Here is an 18,844-nt window from a genome sequence, read left to right as displayed (position 1 = left end):
GCCTAGGAAATGCAGCCGTTATCTCCAATCCTGACCTCCTGGGAAGTCTGCTCCTAGCTTGGTTCCAGCTCAGTGACAACAACTTTAGTGCAAGTGACTCCATTTTGATTTTTCCTTCCGGTCAGCCGGGGCCTCGTGCAGGAGCTTGGTCCAAGGAACGGCCTCTTGTAATTTTTATTTAACATCTCAGATAATCCTAAAACATCAGGGAATCCAAGCAGCCTTTCACCTGCTGCAGAGACCTCACAATGTAAGCCATTTATCTGTGCTTCTGGCCCAGCTGGTGAAACCACCCCCAGATCGCGCTGCGTCTCTGGCCCTGACTTGGGTGATGGCGAGGCAGGGGCACCTGGCAGGCCTGCTCCGACACAGGACGCGGCGGCTGAGCTGAGATACCCCTCAGCGGCACCAGAACACCCTGGACTGGGCCCTCGGGCACCACGGTTCTGAGCAAGGAGACCTGTGGTGCAGGCTTCATCCCCGCCCAGGAGCGGAACCGGGACAGCAGGCGAGAACGGCATCTTTTGGCTTTAGAAGGGATTTTTCTTCTTCCCAGGGAGCAGTAGGAGCCCTGGGACCTGAGGTCAGGAACCGGCAGGCCTGCAAACTCCGGCTCCAGATCTTCCTCTCATTTAGCCGGGCTCAGGACCCTGGGGCTGTGGCAGGCTCCAGAGGGCGGTAATGCAGAACCCAGAGCCCCCGCTGCACGCAAGTCCTGTAGGGCCGGGAATCCTGGCTCCCCAGAGGGCCCAAGTACCCCCCACGCCTGGGCAGCAGTCTCTGGCCCCAGCCACTTCCCCACAGGCTGTGTACCTGCCAGGAAGCTTCCTGCAGGAGGGCAGCAAAAACTCCTCCACACAGGAGGCGGGGGTGGGGGGTGGGGAGGCCTTTCCTCTCCCGGGACCCCCTGCTTGCTGCTGAGCCCCACAAGGAGCGTTTCTGTTGGGTCAACTTCAGGGAGGAAGGACCAGCGCAGGCCCAGTGAGCCCAGGGAAGCAGCTGGGAGGAGGCCCCGCAGACCGTGAGTGACCCCCAGAGAAGCACAGAGGGCGATCAGACACAAGAGCTCCTTCAACCCGACGTGGACAGCCCTGTCAGCTCTCACAGGGTCACGACTCACTGACGCTGTTACCCGTTTATCCGGAGGAGGTCATTCATATTCCTCTACACCTGCACAGGGTCACAGGGTCACCCGACTCTGCACCACACAACAGGCCCACAGGACCCGGCTCTCCCGGACACCACCTGCTTCCCAGAGGCCGCCCAGTGGCCCCAGGGCTGGCACTGTGGTGCAGTGGGACCAGCTGGAGTCCCGGCTGCTCGGCTTCCGATCCCACTCCCTGCTAACACGCCTGGGACAGCAGCAGCAGATGGCCCAGTGCTTGGGCTCCTGCCACTGTATATGGGAGACCCGGATGGAGTTCTGGGTTCCTGGCTTCAGACTGGCCCTGCACCAACTGTTGTAGCTCTCTTGGGAGTTAACCAGCAGCTGGAAGACCTCTTTCTCTCTCTGTCTCTCCCTCTCTCTCTGTCACTCCACCTTTCAAATAAATAAAATAAATCTTAAAAAGAGAGAGAGAGAGAGAATCACTGCTCTCGCTAACACCTCTCCTGTTCCCTCCACTACTTCCCCCTATAATTGGTTCAACTAAACCAGGCTCCTGCCAAGTCCTGGGGCAGGGGAGCCCTTCTGCTGAGAGGTCATTAAGTCAATCCAGTGTCCCCTCCTGAGTCCCCCTCCTCGCTGCCCAGCACTGGCAAAGGCCATCCTGGAACCCTGCTGGCACCAGGCGCAGTCTTCTGGGGGGAAATTCTTTCCAAACTCTGCAACATGCGCTTTGCACACAGGCGTGAGCGCGCCTGCACACAGCCACAGGTGTGCCTGTTTACCCGGAAGGGCGCACGCTCAGCACCAAGCCACACTGCTTGTTTGCGTGGGCGGCTGCCTCGGCTCCAGCACACAGGCAGCTGCCTCGGAACAAAGCATAACCCGAGGAAGGAGGAAGCCTCCCTGGGATGCTGAGCACTGTTTCCTTCCTCCCCAAACACGTGCCCAGCTGAGGATCAGAACCAAGATGTTTTCAACAGACACTGTCAGCGTCTCCCACGTGTGTCTCCCACGAACTTGAAGGAGGAAGCAGCATCAAGATGAGAACTCCTGCTGGGTCACAGGCCTTGTCCAGTCTCTGGACAAGCAGTGAGCGGCTGAGCTGAGGCGAGTGACCAGCAGACAGCACCTGACACAGCAGGAACCCTGGCGGGCCCTGCAAGGCTGGCTCAAAGCTGGGGCCACCAGGGAGGAGCTCAGGAGAGCAGAGGAATGGGCGTGGAGGCCCAGGGGCCACTTGGAGGCTCCAAGAGAAGCTGTCCCCATTCTTCCCAGCGGGCGTAGGCACAAACACCCAGAACCAGGCACACCCTGGCAATCCAGTTCAGGAGCCAGATGGCACCTCCATTCCCAAAGCCACAAAACCATTAGTCAGCAGGCCACGGGGCAGAGCTGGCCTGGTGAGACTCCCCTGGCAAAGAGACTCCCGGTTTTACAGGCCAGCGACTCATCCAACTGTCACGTTTCACAAAATGACACCCAGGGGCTTTTTTACAGCCCATGGCCACAGAGTGCAGGCAAGACCAGACCTCCTGCAAAACTCAGCCAAGAGCAAACGGCTTCCACCCAGGCTTCCTGAGCACGACCACGTTCCTGAGGATGGAAACTCAACTTCCTTGAAATGTACTTGGAGCACATAATGCAATAACAAAAAAAAAAAAAAAAAAAAAAAAAAGGCACAAGCTCTAGTGGGCAGGAGAATGCACGCTGGCCCTCACCTGCTTCCAGAAAACTCACATCTGCCAGAAAGGTGTTTCATCCTAGAAAGGCCCAAGTCCACAGAAGGACGGCTTACCTAAACGTTCCCGGGAGGAGAGGGACACAGACACCGAGCGCCACCCCCCCCCCCAAGCAAGCCAGGACAAAAGCCCCGAGGGCCGGGAGAGGCCAGGGGCCCACCACGAAGCAAGTGACTCTGCTCCTCCTCACCTTTTTCCCGAGAAATTACGAAGCCACAGAAACACCAGAGGCAGTACATGGAAAAGCGGAATTCAAAGGTGATTTTTGGTGAAAAGTGTGCGATCCACGCATGGCGTTTTCACTGAAAGCATTCCACCACATGTGGTGTGAAGACTTCCACAGGAAGGCCCTGCAGTCGGCCCTGGGGAGAGCAGCACCCAGGCGCATGTGTGCATGGGGCTGCTCCTGGGGGCACAACGCTGCTTGTTTTCCGGAGCCATCTGAAAGCTGCAGACGTAGGCTCCTCCCCAACTCGCCTCTCCTACCTTGAGTCTCCCAACCAGAGCCCATCTCCCGCAACCAGCGCCATCCCACTCACGGAACTCGCTTGTCCTCTAATACATAGCTTTTTTTTTAAAATTTGTGCATTTGTTTTTATTTTAAGATTGATTTATTTATTTGAAAGTCAAAGTTACAGAGAGGCAGAGGGAGGGGGAGAGAGAGAGAGATAGAAGTTTTCAATCCACTAGTTCACTCCCCAATTGGCTGCAGCGGCCTGAGCTGCAGTGATCCAAAGCCAGGAGCCAGGAGCTTCTTCCAAGGACTTGGGCCATCCTCTACTGCTTTCCCAGGCCATAGCAGAGAGCTGGATTGGAAGTGGAGCAGCTGGGACTTGAACCAACGCCCATATGGGATGCTAGAACTGCAGGCAGCAGCTTTACCCACTATGCCACAGTGCTGGCCCCTAATATATAGTTTTAAAATATTTACTTATTTATTTAAAAGGCAGAGTTACAGAGAAGGAGAGGCAGAGACAGAGATCCATCTTCCATCTGCTGCTGGTTCACTGCTTACATGTCTACAGGAGCTGGGAACTCAATCCAAGCCTCCATGCAGGCGGCAGGAACCCACTCACTTGGGCCGTCACCACTGCCTCCCAGGGTCTGCACTGCTGGGAAGCTGGAGGCGGGAATCTGAACCCAGGCTCTGCAGCATGGGATGCGGGCATCCTAACCGGTGTCTTAACTGCTGGGCCAAACCCCGTCTGCCCCCAGGAATTTAATTCTGACTCCGCAATGCCTCTGATGTACAGCCCAACCTGTGCCCACCTCTCAATCCGGCCCGTGCTGGCTTCCGGCAGGGGGCCTCACCGAGGGTCTCGGCTGCACGCAGTGCCCGCACCATCGTTCACGAGCTGCTGGCCTGTCACAGCTCTAACCGTCAGAGCCACAGCGCCGCCTCTGGGATTCCCACAGCCTCCATGTGTCCAATTATGGCTTAGAACTGGATTAATTTTGAACATTTTGGTGAGCTGATGATATCCAAGATCTACCGGAGGCATGGGGCCAGTCTGCCCCATTTCCTGGTAATTTCTCTGATACCTAGGTTATGGGTCAAAGTTCCATAGATAGAAAATACACTAAATATATTAGAGGAAAAACAGAAGAAAAAACCAGCGGGAGAAGAAAATAATATGGAATAAAATCTGAAAGTAATAGACAAATAAAATCAAAAGTGTAAATGAGAAACACAATATAATCAAAATGTAATGATAACTGGGGAGAAACATGCGTGACACATATCACAGCCACAGGACAAACTTCCTCAATACAAAAAGAAAACCCATGGGGCAGGCGTTCGGCTCCGTGGTTCCTGCGTCCCATACTGGAGTGCGGGCTCAGGTCCCAGCTCCTCCACTTCCGATCCGGCTTCCTGCAGGGGCGCTCCCTGGGGGGAAGCAGATGAAAGCTCCAGGGGGAGACCTGGATGGAGATCTGGGTCCCTGGGTCCCACCTGGCCCAGCCCTGGCTGTCACAGGCACCTGGAGAGTGAACCAGCGGACGGAAGATCTCTCTCCATCTATCTCTCTGACTCTCTGTCTTTCAAATAAAATGGAAACAAAAAATTTTTGATTGCATAAAAACAAAAAAAAGAACACCCCTAGATCAGTAAGAAAAAGACTGCCAGAGTAAGAAGGAAGCGGGCGAAGGACACAACAGACTGCTCATCTGTTCATAAGTGATCTGTAAAGACAGGAGATGAGGCCTCACTTCCAAACGAGGAGAACGCAAATAAAAAACTGTCCACGACCACTTCCCAGCCAGAGAGCTGGGCAAGGCGGGGCTGACACGGGAAACAGGCCTCCTCATACAGCGCCTGCGCGCACAGAGTGCTGGATCTTGGAGCGGGTGTTGTGGCACAACGTGTCAGGCCTCTGCTTGGGACACCGACGTCCCAGGTACTGTCCTGGGCTCAGTCTCGGCTCTGCTTCCTCTTCTGGTCTCCGCTGGGGCGCAGCCCAAGGCGACAGGTCAGGGCTCAGGTGCTTGGGTCACTGCCGGTCACATGGGTGACCCCGACTGAGCAACGGGCTCCTGGCTTTGGCCAGACCCACCCTGGCTGTTGCGGGAATTTGGGGAGTGAGCCAGCAGATGGAAGATCTGTTTCTGTGTCTCTGCCTTTCAAATCCAAAAAAAAAAAAAAAGATTTTAAAGTATGTTTTTATTGTTTATTATCCAAGTCTGTTAATTTGTTTGTCCTTTCTTAAGATTTATTTATTTATTTGAAAGTCAGAGTTATAAATAGAGAGACAAGGAGAGTGAGAGAGACATATTTTTCATCTGCTGTTTCACTGCCCAATGTCCAGGGCTGAGCCAGGCTGAAGCCAGGAGCCAGTAGCTTCATCAGGGTCTTCCACGTAGGTGGCAGGGGGTCAAGCATGTGGGCCATCTTCCACTACTTTCCCAGGAACATTAGCAGGGAGCTGGATTGGAAGTAGAGCAGCCGAGATACCAACCAGCACCCATATGGGTGTCATAGGTGGCAGCTTTACCCACTATGCCATAATGCTGGCCCCTATTTATTTAAAATGCAAAGTGATGGAGGAAGAGAGAGAGAGAAGCGGGGGGAGGGGGGAGAGAAGGAGAGAGAGAAGGAGAAAGAGATATCTTCCAACACTGGTTCACTCCCCAAATGCTGGCAACAGCTGGGGCTGGGTCAGACCAAAGACATGAGCCAGGAGCTCCATCTGGGTCTCTCAGTGGTTGGTAGGGACTCAAATTCTTGAGCTACCACCTGATTCCTAGGGTTCACATTAACAGGGAGCTGGATCAGAAGCAGAGGTGAGACTTGAACCCAGGCACCCTAGCAAAGGATGCCAGTGTCCCAAGTAGTGGTTCAATCTGCTGTGCCACAATGCCTGTCCATGGAAATAAATGAGAGGAAAAGACCAAACTTAAATATTTACCAATTCAGGATTGGCTAAAAAAATAACTAAAACACAACCAATCAGTAGAATGCCATGGAGCCATTACATCAAGTAAGGTGGTTCCAGATGAACTTAGAAAAATGACTTGATCTCTGTGCCTCAGCTTACTCATTACAAACTGTACAAGAACAGTACTGGGGGACAGCGCTGTGGCTTAGTGGGAAAAGCTGCAACCTGCAGTACTGGCATCCCATATGGGCGCAGGTTCAAGACCCAGCTGCTCCACTTCTGATCCAGCTCTCTGCTATGGCCTGGGAAAGCAGTAGAGGATGGCCCAAGTCCTTGGGCCCCTGCACCAGAATGGGAGACCCAGAAGCTCCTGGCTCCTGGCTTCGGATCAGCGCAGCTCCAGCCGTTGCAGCCAATTGGGAAGTGAACCAGTGGATGGAAGACCTCTCTCTCTCTCTCTCTCTGACTCTCCTTCTCTCTCTGTGTAACTCTTTCAAATAAATAAATAAATCTTAAAAAAAAAAAAAAAAAAAAACAGTACTGAATCTGCAGGGCTGTTGTGTGAGTAGTGAGATGAACATCAGCACACAGTGACCACTCGCGCCATCAGGCACATGGCAGCAAAAGGACAATGACGATGACCTGGTGTTTAACCAGTGGAAAAACTGCAGTGCAGAACACTGTATTGCAGTGTTGAGAATACCGTCTCCAGTGTGTGTCCACGGAGACACGTGTGTGTCATGCCTGTGGAAACTGTGCTCACATAACGCAGTGTCTCTGACTTAAAAACAGGGTACGGCCAGCGCTGTGGCGTGGCAGGTAAAGCCGCAGCCTGTGACACCGGCAGCCCACATGGGAGCTGGTTCATGTCCCAGCTGCTCCACTTCAAATCCAGCTCCCTGCTGATGGCCAAGTGCTTGGGCCCCCGCCAGCCACGTGGGAGACCCTGATGAAGCTCCTGGCTCCTGGCTTCGGCCTGGAGTGGCGCTGGGTGTTGCAGCCACCTGGGGAGTGAACCAGAGGATGGGCTCTCTCTGTAACTCTTTCAAAATGACATAAATAAATCTTTAAAGAGTAAATAAAAAATACCGTATCCAGAGGGTATGTGCATGGAGACACGCGCGGTCACGCCTGTGGAAAACCGTGCTCACAGAAACGCAGAGCGGCCCTGCTGAGATCTGAGGGACCCTGCTAACAGCAGCACTTCGGAGGAGCCCGCACGGCTGTGAATCCAGGGAGGGACGCAGCCGTCACCGTCACCGTGCAGACCAGGCCGCCTTTTGGTTCTGTGCGCGCTGTCTTTTGCCTACAGGGTGGAGTAGGGGAAGGGATGGGGCCGGAAGCTCGGAAGGAAAGAAGGGTCTTCAGGGGGCTGGGCCGGCCCCGTGCAGTCTGTGTCTGAGCGATTCACTCCTCTCCTGCTCTGAGGCTCACGGGCCTGCAAGACCTGGTCTCTGCAGAGGCCACCAGCAAGGAGAGCGCGGCCAGCATAGGGCAGACGCCACCCCCAGGTGGAGCAGCAGGGAGGAAGGGGGGCGTGTGCCGGGTTCCAGCCGGCTGCACTCCGCAGCACCCACCACAAGCTCTCAGCAGGAAGCAGGACTGGGAGAGACGCCCCAAAGCCAGCGTGCCTGCTTGTACCCCCCGCCTGCCCACCGTGCCGGCGGTCAGCCAAGGCAGGCCACGTGCTGAGGTGCTGACACACACGGGGTGGGGCCCCTGCCCTGGTCCGGAAGCTGAGTGTGGAGCGCGGGGTCGGGAACGTGCTCACACAGCTTCCCCAGAGCCAACCTTGGCTCACACGGCCTTCCCGCCCCCGCCCCCTTCTTCATAAACACACTTGGATCCTTCCGGGGCTTGGAACCGTCCCTTTACCTAAAGCTGAAAGTCCCCTAGTTCCCCCAGCAGTACATACGGCTTCGTGGCATAAATCAGTCCCCACGGACCCGTGAAGAAACAAAAATCATAAAACCGGATATTACTAAAATGTCCTCCACCTGCAAGAAACCTAGAGGGTCCACAACAGGTTTTATTTCCTGTCCCTGCAGCAGATGAGGATTCCGCGAGGGTGAAGCCAGGGTCAGGACCGTCTCTGGGAGGAGCCAGGGCAGCCTGGGCCAGGCGGTCAGAGCTAACCATCTCCTTGGAAACGGGTCCCTGGTTTGCCCAGCGGTTTAGCAGGAAGAGAGGGGTGGGGCCCGCACTGTGAGAGGCATTTGTTGATCCGCTGGGGACCCTGATCTGGCAGGAAGCCCGCCGGCAGAAGCAGGACTGCCGCACAGCCAGGCTGTGGACCACGGGGTTCCAGCAGCAGGAAACACGTGGGCTGCACACTTGGGTAATGTGCAGGCCTGAGAGAAGCTTAATTGGAGCTGGTCTCAAAGCCTCCCACCCAGCCGTCCACGCTGGGGAGGAGATGGAAGTGGGTCACATCCCCCCCGAAACGGCGTCATGCGGGCTCTGGCACACTTGAGTTAGTCCAGGAGCACTGCAGGGCCAGGCTTCCTCTCGCTCAGCCCGAGGGACCCTGCCCCGCCGCCCAGAATGAAGGGTGGCCCATCAGCACCAGGGGCACCACAGGCAGGGACGTGTCTGGGGCTGGGGGAGGGTGACATCCCTGGGACGGGCGAGGCCCCAGCTCTGCTCCTCCCTCCGCAGGTGGGCAGCCAGCTCGGTGGCCTTGGGCTTCTCCAGCCCCCCTGGAGGAAGACAGGAAGGACACCCTGTGCTTCCACATGAACTGCTCTGGGCCTCCGTGACCTTGGTCTCTGCAGACACTGCAGGCCTGGTGCTAGGCAGACATGGAGCAGAGAACCCTGCCCCCACCCCATTCTGCTAGTACTGACCCACGTGAGGGCTCAAGAACACAGGTGTCCACAGGCCTCAGCCCCTTGGGGAACCCTGCGGACACAGCAGAGGGCAGTCAGCCCCGCAGTCCACCAGCCACCCCTCGCCTGCTGCTGTTACGTAAGATACGCACTGGTTTGGTGGCATCACAGTCCTCCAAGCACAAACCCTGGAAAGACGCTCAGTGCGATCACTCTTCCCTCCCTGAACTCAGTAACAGGCAAAGGGAAGGGCTCTCAGCTGCTGGGTGTTCATAGCTTAATTTTTTTTTTTTTAATTTTATCTGAAAGGCAGAGAGACAGAGACCTTCCATCTGCTGGTTGACTCTCCAAATGGCCGCAATAACCAAGGCGGGGCCAGGCCAAACTCAAAAGGCCAGAATTCTATCTGGGTCTCCCACATGGGCAGGGGGACTCAAGTATTTGGGCCATATGTTGCTTCCCAGGGTGCATTAGTAGGAAGCTGATGGGAAGTGGACGGGCCAGGAAGTGGACGCCAGGATACAGGTGACTCAAGCAGCAGCTTGCCCGCTGAGCCAAAGGCCCACCCCGGGGTGCTCGCTGTTTAAAGATGGCTGTACTGTAGTATAGATGGTTAAGCCTCCACCTGTGGCGCCAGCATCCCATGTGGGCACCAATTCGAGTCCCAGCTGCTCCACTTCTGATCCAGCTCCCTGCTAATGTGCCTGGACAAGCAGCAGAAGATGGGCCCCTGCAGCCACATGGGGGACCAGAAGAAGCCCCTGGCTCCTGGCTCCGGCCCTGCCCAGCTCCAGCCACTGCAGTCATTTGGGGAGTGAATAAGCAGATGGTAGATCTCTCTCTCCTTCCCTCTCTGTATCTCTGCCTTTCAAATAAATAAATAAATCTTGAAGAAAAAAAAAAAGATGCTTGTACCACGTGCAGCTCCGTCACATGCGGCACGGAGCGGCTCCAGTCTATGAAATTTTCCCCTGCATTCCAGGGAAGCCAACACAGCCCCCACCCCCACCCCTGCATGGCCACGCTGGGCGGGGAAGCGCTGGACCAAGCACACATCTGGAGATGACTCTCCTGAGAGCTGGGACACCCTGGCCGACATGTTCTCCGCACTCACACGACCCTGGCTGGATGACAAGCCTCGCGGCTGCAGAATACAGGCTGTGGGGGGGGGCGGGAGGGGGCAGACAGGGTCTGACTTGCTCACCACCATCAGGATTCCCAGGACCCGTGACGGTACCCACACTGTAGCAAGGCCTCAATAAAGACACCTCAGTCGACTGAATGAGCCACTGGAAGAGAGGAGGGCAAGGGACGGAGTGCAGACAAAGCCAGCCAACACTTGTCGACGTGACCTCAGCACGAGGACGAGAAGCCAAGCCCTGCCGCTGGTGGCCCTCGGCCCTGTTCTCACGTACACGCCTGCTCACGGGGGCTTACCCCGTGCAACACAGCCAAGAAAAGCGGGGATACTTTCCTGATCTTCAACCCTTAAAGAAGCCCAGAAGGGAAAGGCAGTGGTTGGACTGGGCCGTGCCCACCAAGGAGGAGCCCTTCCCTCCGGGGACTGCCACCTCGGCCTCTTAATAAGGCTCCGAGGAGGACCAGGGCCTAATGGGTCTTTAATGACTGAGTACAACAGCAGTTGGTGCCCAGTTCCCTCTTCATAAAAGAAGTTCAAAAGCACTTTGGCTCAAACATCATAGCGCCCCTGGGAACTAGGGAGGTACCAGTATCATTATCCCCATTTACGGCCAGGGAAAGCGAGGCAAAAGGGAGGTTAATTAGTTGCCCAAGGTCAGAAAAGGCAGGGAAAGGCCTAACATGCAAGCCCTTTGCAGCCGCCGACACGTTAACCCCGGCGACTGTAGGAACGTTCATCCCCTCCACGGGCTTCAGGCTCATTTTCGTTTTCTTCCCAATCATCTCTGCCGAGAAATCACCATAACACGGTGCTCAGAGCTCCTCGGGAGCCACGCTGCCTGGCTCTGAACTCTGCCTTTTCCCAGCCAGCTGGACCTCAGCCCCTGCCAGGCCTCAGCTTCTGAACGTGTACAACAGTAATCACGGCCCAGAAGCTACAGCGAGGACTGTGGAGACCATGCACGCGAAAGGCCAGTCACTCTCGTCTTTAGAGGGCACACATAACTTCATGGCAAGAGAGCCAGTCGCAGCGGAACAGGTCGCACCCTCTCTGCACTTTGGCTTTACAAAGCTGCAGACGACCGACCTGGCCCCAACAGGTATTTAGGATTTTGCCACCGAATGCCCCAGGACCCTGAATGCAACTTGCAAAAAAGCCCTGTTTGGCTCCCATTAACTCCCGGTGCAGCAGCAGGCCTTGGGGGAGGTGGCAATGGGAAAAGCTGCCAAGTGGCCGCCTCTGCAATCCTGGGTCTCTGGGGCTCTACTGAGCCTCCCGATCCCATTCGGCCCACACCAGACAGCAATGCTTTCTAGGCAGCACCTCATTTCTAGCAAGTGATCAACAGGAGGCGTCAAGAGGAGGCAGTGTGGCCCAGTGCTCTATGGAGAGCCTGGGAGAGCAGAAGTATGGAGGCTGTCTGGGCAACCTTGGTCTACTCCAAGCAAAGAAGCTCTGATCCCACACAACCTCAACACACACAGAACAGCAGCAGCGAAACTCCAAGGCAGGGTAAAGCCGCCACCTGTGATACTGGCATCCCATATGGGCAGAGTTCTAGTCCCGGCTGCTCCACTTCCAACCCAGCTCCCTGCTAAAGCACCTGGGAAAGCAGCAGAGGATGGTCTGAGTGCTTGGTTGCCTGCACCCACGTGGGAGATTGGACAGAGCTGCAGAATCCTGGCTTCAGCCTGACCCAGCCCTGACTGTTATTAGAAGATGCTAGCAAGTGGGTGAAAATATCTCTCTCCACACACACACACACACACACACACACATCTCCCTAATTCTGCCTTTCAAATAAATAAAATAAAATTGTGTGTTTATTAGTTTTTCTTAATAGAAGTGGCTTCAGTCCTTGCAGGGAGGCGCACAGACCATGGGACATCCCTCCAAGGACGACAAGGCGCTCACGAGACAGCAGCACTCACTCGCTCAAGGTCTGGTGATGGCCTTCGGACTCAGGCAGGAAAGCAAGCCCAACCTAAGCTGTGTGCACATGCGACCCGGCCCGCGCCAACCCACGAAACGAGTGACCAGACAGGAATCAGCTCAGGCCTACTGGCCTCCAGAGCCTTCCCAGAACAAAGACGGCCAGCTTGCTCTTCTCCCTGGCTTCCTGCTCTTTTTTTTCATTTGGATTCAAATATTCTCTGAGACCCCCAGGGGACTTTCCAAGCAGTGACTCCCACTGTTCAGAACTGGAGATTAAAATCCAGATCCCCACCTCGGCTGCAGATCTGGCCCCTGGGGACCCCTCGTTCACACTTCAGTCCCACTGGGCTTACCTCTCGCTGGATCTCTGAATCATCACCCAGGTCTCAAGCCAGTCATCCCTGGAAGCCCAATGTCATTACCATAACCCTCAGCCGGGCCACCCCCTCTGACTGTGCTGTTTCCTCCCCAGGTATCTCTTCACTATCCGACATTAAAAAAAATTATTTATCTGAAAACCAGAGAGAGAAAGAGATCTTCTATCTGCTTTCACTCTCCAAATGTCTGCAACAGCCAGGACTGGGCCAGGCCAAAGCCAGGAGCCTGGTAATCATTCCAGGTCTCCCATCTAGGTGGCAGGGAGTCAGGCCCTAAGCCATCGTCTGCTGCCTTCCAGGTGCGCACTGGCAGGAAACTGGATCAGAAGCAGGGCGGGGGGCTGTCGCTCCCCCTCTTCATGGAGGAACGACACTAAACCTGCCTAGGCTTCATATCCGAGTCACGGCACCATTATGTCGCTCCCCCTCTTCGTGGAGGAACGACACAGGACCCTGCGCTGTTCTTTCGTCTGCTCGGCCCTCCCCGGGTTTGCTGCTGGTTCTTCCCGGGTTGGCTACTGTCCCTTCCACCTCCGTGGAAGGGCAGTTCCCCCTGGCCACATTCCCCACTTCCGCAGGGGAGCGGCACACCGCCGGCCGGCTCTCTCGGGGGCTGCACAGGTGTTCCTTCAGATGTTCCCCTTAGATGTTCCCCTTAGATGTTCCTGGTGCATGCCATCTCTCTCCTCCTTTATAGTCCTCCTCTGCCAATCCCAACTCGGCTGCCCACACGCCGAGTACGCTGCTCTCCTCCAATCAGGAGCAAGTCCTACAGTTTATTGGTTGAACTGGAGGCAGCTGTGTAGAAGCTGTTTTCTTCTCTCCCAGCGCCATATTGTGGGAGAGCAGATGCATAGAATAAGTCTTAATTCCAGTAACAGTCTAGTCCGGGTTGCTCCCCACAGGGGGCATTGAGGCACAGCAGGTAAAGCCACTGCCTGTGATGCTGGCATCCCATATGGGTGCTGGTTCAAGTCCCAGCTGCTCCACTTCTTTTCCAGCTCCCTGCTAATATGCCTGTAAAAGTAATAAAAGCTGGCCCAAGTGCTTGGGCCCCTGCACCTGCACCCACGTGGGAGATCCAGAAGCTCCTGGCTCCTGGCTTCAGACTGGCCCAGCTCTGGACTTTGTGGCCATTTAGGGAGTGAGCCAGCAGATGGAAGATCTCTCTCTCTCTCTCTCTCTCTCTCTGTAACTCTGCCTTCCAAATAAATAAAATAAATCTTTAAAAACAAAAAAAGAGGAAGTAGCAGTAGTGGAGCTGGCACTCAAATTCAGAGGCGCCCTTATGGGCTACAGGCATCCCAAGTGGCGTCTTAGCTGTGTACCGAAAGTCTGCCACATCGTACCTCTGCGTGCAGCTGTTTCCTGTTTCCTCCCACTGGGAGAGAAACGTCATTAGACTACACACCTTGACCCCCACGTTCTTGGCTGGATCCCCAGTGTCTACAACAGTGCCTGGCGCATACTGAGTACTCAAAAAGTCATTCAAGTTGACAAATGTCTACTGAGTACCAACAAAGTTTAGGCACTGGACTGTAACAGTAGACTACAGTAAAAAGACGTTATTAAGGTTGGTGCTGTGGTGTAGTAGGTTAAACCTCCTCCTGCATCCCATATGGGCGCTGGTTCGAGTCCCGGCTGCTCCACTTCCCATCCAGCTCCCTGTTAATGCACCTGGGAAAGCAGTGGAGAATGGCCCAACCTGCACCCACGTGGAAGACCCAGAAGAAGCTCCTGGCTTTGGATCGGCCCACCTCCAGCCATCACGGCCATTTGGGGAATGTACGAGCAGATGGAAGACCTCTCTCTGTAACTCTGCTTTGCAAACAAATAAATAAAAATATTTAAAATAAAAACAAAAGACATTATCTCTGCTCCCAAAGAGCTTTTTAGTCAACACACCAAGCGTTGACTAAAAAGGTGCAGCAATGAATGCTTCAACAAAGGTTCTGTTCTAAGCATCTAACAGGTAAGGGTTACCTTCAAGCTGCCAACAACGCCATGGGGGAAGTACTATTCTCTTACAGATGGGCAAGTCAGGCGCGGACAGGTTGTCACTCGGTGGAGGTCCTGCAGCTCATGACGGCAGAACCAAGATCCAAACCCAGACGCTCTTGGTACAAAGTCCGTGCTCTCGTTAAGAGCTGCACCTCACATTTGCTGAGTGTCAAATAACTCCTCGGTCAGCACCCTCTGCAGCTGTTCCCTGCAGGCAGCGATGGAAAGGGAGCAGCCCCACCAAGGCCCGGCCGTCCTGTCCCATGAGCACAGGGACCCGAGACTGCGGGGTTGACCCCCAACTTGGCCCGTGGAGGGCAGTCTGCAAGGGAGTGGAGTGAGGAAAACACAGGGCCAGGGCCAGGACTCCTTGCTTCTAGCTTTAGGTCAATGAGACACCCAGGCCAGACACCCAGCATGTGATTGAGTGTACACATCGTGCAGGTGTGGGTCCAGACGCCACGGGGAACACAGACGAATCTCGTGGCGATCCCGGCCTCCTGCCCATACACAGGGAGCAGAAACACAAGCAGGACGGGCAGCCTAGGAAAATGTCCACACCGCAGTGGGTCTTCCAAGGAGTCTTCCATGTCTACTCCACCACAGAGCAGGGGGCTGGCTATGCAAACCCCCAAGGTCCCCTCATTCTGACATGCTCTGACAGCACACAACTGGAGCAGTACAGAAATCAAGTTTTGTTCCGCTTAACAGCTCAAGTTCACAGCCACTGGGATGTTCTCCACCTCCCCTGAGGACCGTTTCAATTCGTGGTTCTTAGTGAGCGTCTTCCCATTCAGACAGGGCATAACGCCTCCACGCAAGCAAGCAGGAATGAAGTCCGGTGTGTTCTGCCCTCCTCCTCCGCCTCTGACCGACGCTGAGGCCCACAGACCTCTCCCGTCGCCGGGCGCACACGGTTACAAAGCGGACACTGCTCTGAGTTAAACCTTCAGATCCGCAGACTGTGTGTGGGCTCAGACAGGTGTCTGACCTGGTCCTGGACCCCAGCACGGTGTCTGAGTCACCAAAGAGTCTGAACGAGGCTTCCTGAACGAAACCTGAGCGCGGTAGCTCTAGGGATCAGTGACTAGACCAGAGCCCCCAGTCGGTGCTCCCCAGAGGTTCGCTTTTCGGCTCTCAGCCTCTCCTGGGGAGCACGCTGACCCCACGGCTTCAGTTCTGCTGCTGCCCTGCTGCTTCCGCCCACCGGAGTTTTCCTGACGAACACCCCTGCCTGCACTCCTGTTCCCCGCATCCAGTCTCGGCAGCAGCCACAACACCTTATAAAACTTGAATCAGGCCGGCGCTGCGGCTCACTAGGCTAATCCTCCACCTTGCGGTGCCGGCACACCGGGTTCTAGTCCCAGTCGGGGTGCTGGATTCTGTCCCGGTTGCCCCTCTTCCAGGCCAGCTCTCTGCTGTGGCCAGGGAGTGCAGTGGAGGATGGCCCAGGTGCTTGGGCCCTGCACCCCATGGGAGACCAGGAGAAGCACCTGGCTCCTGCCATCGGATCAGCGTGATGCGCAGGCCGTGGTGCGCCAGCCACGGCGGCCATTGGAGGGTGAACCAACGGCAAAAGGAAGACCTTTCTGTCTCTCTCTCACTGGCCACTCTGCCTGTCCAAAAAAAAACAAAAAAACAAAAAAACACACAACTTGAATCAGATCTTATCACGTCTCTGCTTAAAACACTCCAGTGGTTTCTACCTGCACTTGGAATAAAATCCAAACTCTTCACTACAACCTAGAAAATCTTTGTTGTTCTACAGATATAAAAAAAAATTAATGTTTATTTTTCATCTACTTGAAAGGCAGAGCAAGAGAGAGAGAGAGAATCTTCCCTCCACCAGTTCATTCCATAAATGAACAGCCAGGCTGGGCCAGGTCAAAGCCAGGAGCCAGGAACTCCACCTGGGTCTCCCATGTGGGAGGCAGGGGCCCAAGCATCTGAGCCATCATCTCTTTCCTCTGGGATGCATCAGCAGGAAACTGGATTGGAAGTGGAGTAGCCAGGACTTGACCCAGCCTAACACTATGGGATGTGGGTGTGCCAGGCAAGCAGCTTCACCCACCACCATCTACAGATGCTTCCTGTTCTGGCCCCTACCACTCCTGAAATTGTCCCCTTGCCTATTCCTCCTTCCTCTTTAGAATTCACCCGCAGGTGGCCAGGGACCGTCCTGTCTGTCTGCCCCACGTAAGCGCCCGTGCCTGGAACAGTCCTCACAGGTGGCCAGGGACCGTCCTGTCTGCCCCACGTAAGCGCCCGTGCCTGGAACGGTCCTGGCACACAGTAGGTGCTCACCCTCGAAGGGGCAAGTCTGCGGCCAATGGAGGTATTTACAAGGACCACTTAAGTCCCCAGGAAACCATCAGTGACGCACGGGCATCTACCAGCTGCCACCTCTACTTATGATTCAGTGTCCTGATTTAAATCAGTGGGAGCTGTTGGCATCCTGGACACTTTAATGGCCCAAGAGATCAGTTATCACCTAGGGTCTGAAGCCAGGAACGAGAGCCCAGCGGTTGTAGCAGGGAGCTAGGAGCCAAGGAACCAGAGAACGGAGCCGCAAGACAAAACTCTGAACTTGCTCCGGGTCCCTCACCAACACACCCTGTGCCTCAGTTTCCCCAGCAGCCGGCCAGGCAGGCCTCCCTGAGTACTGGGAGTGACAGGAGACAAGGCAGTTAGCAGCTGGGGCACACTCAGATAGGAGGTGCTGCTAGTCGCATGTCTCATTATTCCTAAAACTCTTGACTGATGCCAACCCGGGCCCCTCAGGCCTCCCCAGGGGCCAACCTGACAGCAGGTACGGCTGGGTCAAGACACGTAGGGCCTAAGAGAGCTCGGGCGTCCACACCTGCGGGTCTTGGTTCCCAGGTTTAAAGAGGAAGGCGGCTGCGGTGAGAGGGACGAGGAAGAGGTGAGAAGTGGAGTTCCGGGCTCCAAGTGGTTAATTTTGCAGGTTCACGTACACACGCCCCCGGCCATCCAGGTGAGACCTGCGCCTCCAAGGTGTCCCTTCCAGGAACACCCACCAGGGAGGGCTGGCACTGGGACGCACCCCAATCAGACCCCGGGGGACGGCCCCGGGTCAGACCCCGGCTGCATTTAGTTTGGGGAAACCTGGAGTCAGGATGCTGCGAGCCGCGCGCAGGTGAGGGAAGAGACCAGGGGCCAGACGGTGACATCCCCGCGGACGCGGAGGGGTGAGCAACAGGGCCGGGGGCTCGGACACCTGTGGAGACGTCCCCCGGGCGGGGGCGGGGAGGCCCGGGCCAGGCCGGTGAGTCCGAGCGGGGTCGGGGGCGCCCTGCGCGGCCCCTCCCCGGGAGACAAAGGGCCGGCGGCTGCCCCGGGCTCCGGCGCGGCGCGGGCCCGGGCACTGCGAGCATGGGCCGGCCTCGCGCTTACCTGGGCCGCCCGACCCGGCCGGGCCGGCGGGGGCTGGGGGTCCGGAGCGCGGCGCGCGGCGGCCTGTTCCGGGGCGCGCTCAGCCCGAGCAGCCGCGGCGGCGGTAGCAGCAGCAGCGGGAGCGGCCGCCTCAGCCTCCGCCTCCCGCTCCGTGAGTCACCGCGGCGGGGAGGGAGGGAGGCGCCAGGCCGCCGGAGGAGGGCCCGGCGGAGGGGGCGGCATCGGCTCCGCGCGGGCGGCGGAGGCGCGGCGACGGCAACGCCCCGGAGGGAGGCAGGCCGCGGTGGGCCGGGCGCCGGAGGCGGGGCCTGAGGGAGGGGCGGGGCCCGGGGCCCCGCATTGGCTGACGCAGCCTGCGAGGCGGGGTCTTCTCGATGAGGGGCGGGGCCCTATCGGCAGGTGGAGACACTGATTGGGCTCCTTGGGGTGGTGGGCGGGGCCATGCGGGGGCGGGCCGAACGAAGTCGCGGTAGAGACCGAGTCCGCGCGAAGAGCAAAGGGGCGGAGCGGGCGCGGTGGGCGGGGAGGCGGCCCGAGGGAGGAGCGCGGGTTTGGATGGAGCTGGCTCTGCGGTGAGCGACTCTCCCCGGGCTTAGCTACTCCAGGAGCCCGGTGATGCCGTGGAGATAATGGCCTCTCCCACGCACCAGTCTGTATATCCAACCGGCTGCGGTCCGAGGGGACGGGATCCGCCTCGGGCCGGTGTAGCCCGCGCCTCCGGACGCCCCCGCACGGCCGTGGCTGCCGAGCGGTGCGGGCGTGGGCTCCTTCCTCCCTGCGGCGTCGCGGGCCTGGGGCCTTGCTGCCCGGGCGGCGGTCAGGGCCGCGCCAGGGCGCTCGGAGCGCAGGGTCCTGGCGCCGGGCGCGTTTCCGGGGGCGGGGGTCTGCGTCCAGGGCGTTTCCGCGCGGGGTCCGGCTCTGCGG

The 18,844-nt window shown here is 56.9% G+C and overlaps 1 protein-coding gene across 3 annotated transcripts in view; it reads right to left on the bottom strand.

The window, feature by feature from the left end:
• CTNNBIP1 (catenin beta interacting protein 1) overlaps positions 1 to 18,113 on the bottom strand; it is a 104,796-nt gene extending 86,683 nt beyond the window's left edge. The window contains exon 1 of one of the 3 annotated variants that reach the window (XR_007924116.2): positions 17,921 to 18,060. The gene's annotated coding sequence lies outside the window, so the exon portion shown is untranslated. Of the gene's footprint in view, positions 1 to 17,920 lie in introns of all 3 variants that reach the window. The other 2 variants (XM_002716164.5, XM_070079328.1) reach the window with 2 other exon arrangements.
• Between the last annotated feature and the right edge of the window lie 731 nt (positions 18,114 to 18,844).

Source organism: Oryctolagus cuniculus, chromosome 7 (genome assembly GCF_964237555.1).
Source record: "Oryctolagus cuniculus chromosome 7, mOryCun1.1, whole genome shotgun sequence".
In the NCBI taxonomy this organism is placed as follows: Eukaryota; Metazoa; Chordata; class Mammalia; order Lagomorpha; family Leporidae; genus Oryctolagus; species Oryctolagus cuniculus.
The sequence above is the reverse complement of the archived record's forward strand: the minus strand, read 5'-3'. Positions and strand labels throughout refer to the sequence as shown.